This window comes from Arachis ipaensis, chromosome B1 (assembly GCF_059453495.1).
Source record: "Arachis ipaensis isolate K30076 ecotype BB chromosome B1, ASM5945349v1, whole genome shotgun sequence".
In the NCBI taxonomy this organism is placed as follows: domain Eukaryota; kingdom Viridiplantae; phylum Streptophyta; class Magnoliopsida; order Fabales; family Fabaceae; genus Arachis; species Arachis ipaensis.
Window position 1 is genome coordinate 78,008,565 of NC_142436.1, and position 6,753 is coordinate 78,015,317.

Consider the following 6,753-nt stretch of genomic DNA (forward strand, 5'->3'; position numbering starts at 1 on the left):
CTAATCTTACACGTTAGGGACCAATTCCAGCTACACTTAACACACCGACAAGTAACCTTGTCTATTGTCGTACGGTCTTTTTATTTCCATAAATGCATGCCTGTTAGTTGTTAGTATGACTTTAGGATCCCATTTCCTATTTTCCACTCAATAATGATCCATTGTCTATTCCTAAATCTTAAGGCTTTAATTACAAAAGATATTAGATTTGGGGCAAGTTACTTAAATAAATAGAATAGAAAAAATATTTACCCAAATGTGCAAAACTGGTTCTTATTACCTGCATGTGCAAAAAGCCATTTCTATGTAATCCGTGGCAACCCACCACGGTTTCAAAACGTGCATAAACCGTGACAGGTCCCAACGGATTATGGCCAAAAGATATAGAGTGTAAACCGTGGTAGGTCACCACGGTTTACTAAGGAGAGATGACGTGCATAAACCGTGGAGACTCCACGGTTTATAAAGAAACTTGTTTGCACATAAAACCTCGTGGGTCACCACGGTTTATGTGTGATAAATAATGGCCAGAAAACCTTGTTAATTTTATGTCCAATAGAAAATGAATTTATTAGCACAATAAATTTATGAGCAGAATCTTAAATTATGTCTTATCAACAACAGTTTTTTATAATAGAAAGAGTATAATAGAAAAAAAAATCAGATAATATTAAGAAAATGATTTTTATAGTGCTTAAAAAATTGATGTCTATTTACTAAAAAATAAAAATTAATATTTAATTTAAAATGATGAAATTTAATAAATTTAAAATATTTAAAATTTTTTATGTAAAATAAATTAAAAAAAAATTAGACTCCAATAATAAACATCATGAAATTTTTGGATTTTTTTCTATTATAAAATAAAAAAATATTTTTAAAAATAAATTACACAAACATTAATGTTTGGAATCTGTGTTTTTATTTTTTATTTTGAATTTTTATGAAGTTTTCAAAATCTTAGGCGAACTTATAAAAACTAGTCAAAAGTTCGTTTAAGCTTAAGGTGACCTCTCTCATTATATTCATCTTTATTTTTTCATTTATAAAATAAAGATTCATTACACTATAACATATTAATGAGTACAATAAAATAATTACTTGTTAATATTGGTATATTAATATTCATTAACATGCTTATTGATTAAATCTTTTATATAGATTTAATAAATTCACATATAAGTGTATATTGATACATTAGTATTTGTTAAATTTAAAATAAAAAATATTTATTATATTATAAGAATATTAATGAGTACTCTAAAAATTATTAATAAGTAATTATTTTATTATGTTCATTAATATTTTTTATAGTATAATAAATATTTAAATATAGTGTAAAATGAAAAATAGGGATAAACATAATAAAAAAATAATTGATAATACATGTAAAAATTTTATAGTATATATTAGTCAATAATACATAAAGAGAACGAAAAAATTTTATTATAAATATTCAATAGAAATAGATGATTTTTTTTTCTTTATAAAATGTACTATATAGTGTGTATTTATTAGGCTGCCTTTGTTTTCAACAACAAAATAGAATAAGACACTGAAAATAGGATAGGACAAGACACTGATGGACAGAGACACAAAATTTTGTGTTCTTGTAATTCTGCTTGGTGATAAACTTAAACAAATTATGAAAATCTAATTTATTCTCATTTTTTTCATTAAAAAAATTTGAGATAAAAAATATAATAATAAAAAATATAATTATAAAAAATTAACAAGAATAATAAAAAAAATAAAAAATAAGTTGTGTCTCTTGGACATAAAATTAACAAGGTTTTCTGGTCATTATTTACCACACATAAACCGTGGTGACCCACAAGGTTTTATGTGCAAACAAGTTTCTTCATAAACCGTGGTGACTCTCCACGGTTTATGCACGCCATCTCTCCTTAGTAAACCGTGGTGACCTACCACGGTTTACACTCTATATCTTTTGGCCATAATCCGTTGGGACCTGCCACGGTTTATGCACGTTTTGAAACCGTGGTGGGTTGCCACGGATTACATAGAAATGGCTTTTTGCACATGCAGGTAACAAGAACCAGTTTTGTACATTTGAGTAAATATTTTCTCTATTCTATTTATTTAAGTAACTTGCCCTTAGATTTGTTGTTTAAAGTTGCCTATAGCCCTACACAAACCCTTTTGCTTGATATATATTTAAATGTTATGATGCCTTTTAGTGTTTAATTGCCAATAAAAGTAAAATAGTTAATATTTATTTTAAAAATATAAAAATTAATAAATTTTAAAATTTATTATAAAAGATAAATTAGATAAAATATAGATATTAAGTGATAGATACTATAAAATTGACCATATTTAAATTCTTAGTTCCACTAATTATTTTTTTTGTGTCCAATAAGAATGATTTACTCCAAAATAGGATAGAGCATGCTTTATGTGGTTATTTTTTTAGTTATTGCAAAAGATTTGGTGTAATGCCTTAATATTCAAAGTGAGGGTGTTTTGCAAAATTTGTACGGTAGTATAATTTGCAAAGAGTGAATTGTCAGGAATAAATTTTGGCGGACATATTCATGAAGATAATACGTAAATGACGGATTCTATTTTTTTTAATATTTATATAATAATACGCAGAAAGTGTATTGTGTTATTTAATATTAAAGTGATAATACGCAGTCTACGTATTATGAATACACAAACTGCATATTGTGAATTCACAGATTGTGTATTGCCGTTAAATAAAAATTATAATTGAAGCACTATAAAAAGAGAATCGGTATTAGAGACATTTAAATATGTATTTAATTAAAAAAATATTTAATTTTAAATTATAAATATGTATTTTTATGTATTTAAATTTTATTCAAATTTAAATTTAAATGTTTAATTAAAACCAAAATATATTTAAAGTCAGATTTAAATTTAAAATATATTTAAATTCAAATTTAATATAATTAAAACTAAAATAAATTTAAAGTCAAATTTAAATACATATTTAAATATGTTTAAATTTAAATGTAATTATATAAACAAACCTGAAATATATATAGTAACGTCAAATTTACTTATATATATATATATATATATATATATATATATATATATATATATATATATATATTCAAAATATATTTAAATTCAAATATTAATATAAAATTAAAACTAAAATATATTTAAATATCTATTTAAATTTAAACTTTTTAAAATATAAATTAAAATCACAATTATATTTTATTTTTAGATTTAAATAACTTAAATAAAAAATTTTATTTAAATTTAAAATATATTTAATATTAATCACTAATTAACATCAACATCATTCATCTAAATACATAATAAAAGTGTAATCTTTATTTATGTATTTTTTTTACTATTAATAAAAAAACACTATTCAATTTAAATAACTATACATATTATTATCACATTATTTCTATTTCAGATTAAAAAAAATGCACAACTAATCTACTAATTATATTAGTAATATTAAAATAACTTACTTATTAATTTTTGAAGAAAAAAAATGTTTGGCAAATGAAGATGAAAGTCTCGTGCAGGAGGAAGTATGGAAGGATAGAACTAAAGAAGTATTGAAGAGTAAAAAGAAAGGAAACCGAGTATGTGAAACTGTGGTTGTGTCTCTCAGAGTGCATGCAAATTGGAAAGAGAGAAAGTAATTATTCACCTTCACTTTATTTACACATTTGCAGGGTTCGACGCGTGTCGACCATACACACAATACGCGTTCTGCATATTGTCAGGGAAATACGCACTTTGCGTATTGTGCTTCTCGAAAAACACGTCCCAAACCCCGTTAAACACTATTTTTTCTAATATCTTTGTAAATCTCGCTTTCTTCATCAATAATGAAATAAAAAATTCTGCTTTACGAAGATATTGAGTATACCTAAAAATCATCAACAGTGATTTTGACACAACAAAAAGAATAATATTATACATTCAAATTTTTTTATTAATTAAGTTTAATTAAGTTAGTTTAACATAACAAAAATTAGTTCTGTCTATTATTATTATTTTAAATCTTATTGTTTAACTTGGTTGAATTTCAGTCACCAAAAAAACTTGGTTGAATTTCGACTCATAAAAGGACTGGGATGCGTAACATTACTCTAACAAAAAATTGTGAATTGCAATTTTGTTTCCTTTAATAATTATATATATATTTTTATAATAATTTTTTTTCTCATATTTGCCAATTCATCCTATGGAGCCATTTTATAGAATTCCACTACTTGTGCCCGTGTTTAAAATTTTGAACCTCTTAATTTATGCGTACTTTCAAATTTCAATCCAATCGATTTTAATTTTTGTTAAACTCAATTCTTTGGTTCTTTCATCTTGAAACCATGATCTTAGGAGACAAATTATTGTTATTATTATTTTTAAGATTAAAATCATCCGGTAATTATACACTTCATAGATATGGTCCACTATGTTTGACTCTCTGTCCCGAGCAGTTTTTTCTTTATCACGTGTATCTAAAATAAAAAACCATTCAAACGGTGATGAAGAGTTGAAGAATCTAGAAACTAGAGGATGCTCTTATTTTTTATTTATTTATTTATTATGGGCACACCAGAATAGAACGTTGATGAATAATGTATACGAAGTAGGTGGTGCATGTTTTACTGTTTTTACCTTTTCAATCATTCTTTGTATTTTATTACATATTTTCCAGATAAATACTTTCAGGAATAATTCAATTCAATAATTTTTTTTAATTATTATTCTCTTTGAAATCAAATAACCAATGATGATCTCTATTAACGGCTGCGTAAAGAAAGAAACCAGCACAAAATAATTGAAAATTTGCGTTGTCAATCATTATGCTAGAAAATATAAATGTGTCAATCGAACTGGTAATAAAATATGAAAGTTTCATTTTCTTAAATCACGAATAAGTTAGCAAAGCAAGTAATTGGCAATCAATTTTTAGAGTAAAATATCATTTTTGTCTTTAATGTTTGAGATAAGTCTTAAAGTTGTCCCTAACATTTCAATTGTGCTATTTAAGTTCCTAATATTTTAAAATTGACTCAATATTATCCTACCGTTAAGGATCCGTTAACAAAATTGACGGTGGGACAAAATTGAGACGATTTTAAAACGTTAGGGACTTAAATAGGACGAAAATGTTGGGGACAAAAACGATATATAAAAATAAATTTTAATTTAATTTTATCTTTCAATAACATCAATTTTTTAATATATATAATATTCACTTATTTTTAATTATATCTAAGTAAATTACACTTAATCACATTACTTTTATTTTAAAAAATTTTGATACATTAGAGATAAAAGGTATAATTTATATTTTATTGTATATATATTATTTTTTTCTTTTCCTCAAGTTTATATACTAGTCATTTCACAAACATTTTTGATAACTAAAAATCTTTAAGAATAAAATTATAAAAAAAATTAATTTATTTAGAATGAAAGTAATATGATTAAGTGTAATTTATTTAGATGTGATTAAAAAATAATTGAATACTATGTATAGTAAAAAATTAATATTATTGAAGGATAAAATTTAAATTTATTTCTATGTATCGTTTTTGTCCCCAACATTTTCGTCCTATTTAAGTCCCTAACGTTTCAAAATCGTCTCAATTTTGTCCTGCCGTCAATTCTGTTAACGGATTCCTAACGGCAGCACAACATTGAGTCAATTTTGAAACGTTGGGGAACTTAAATAGAACGATTGAAACGTTAGGAACAACTTTAAGACTTACCCCAAATATTAGGAACAAAAACGATACTTTATTATAATTTTTATGATATGGAATATACCGTTAAGAATTCGTTGATAACGAAAAATAGTAAAATACAAAGCTAGACTATTGAAACCGTAATAAAATATGAAAGTTTCATTTTCTTCTATCCTTAGTTACTTCATACCTTACATATTGAATATACCATCCAAATGAAGTTTAATTACTTAAATAATCTCATTACAATAACGTTATGTACGAATTTTTTAATTTAAAATATGGTATCCACTTTCAACCTTCTTTTTTTTCGGGGTGCGGGTGTCTATGTTTAAGAACAATTTTTTTGCTTATAGAAAAAATGAAAGGTTTTAATATTATAAATATTATATTTTGTGCAATAACTAATGTTTTCGATTCTGTTTAAAAGGTATTCTGAAAGATGACAAAAAGAATTCCTTTCCCTAAATCTTATCCCCAATTAAATGGGAAAAAAAAAATTGGTAGCACGATTTATTTACTTTCTAAGATTGAGTTTGAGAACTTTAGGTACTACAAGAAATTATCGAGAAATATGCTAAATCTTTTGCGATTAATTTAGTGATTGATTTTGGTAGTCGCTAATTTAAAAATAGAGACTAATTTCAATCGCTAATAACAGTGACCAATTTTTAATCGATGCTATAAAATTATTACTAAATGATATTGGTTGTTAATAAAATCTGTCATTAAATAGTGAACACTTTTTTTGTCGTTAAATTGGTCAATAAAAAAATTGGTTGTTAAATAGCGATCAACTTCTCAATTATTAAATTAGTCACTGATGTTTGATTTAAAAATCTAAATTTAGAAATAGCGACCGATTTAGCAACCAACATCTTTAAAACAACATTTTATAATTGGTCGCTAAAATCGATCGCTAACTTAGCATAGAGATCGAATTAGCGACCAACTAGTTTTAGTCTATTTTCTTATTGATTGCTAAATCGGTCACTAAATTAAAAATAACGACTGATTTTGTGACCAAAAGAACTAA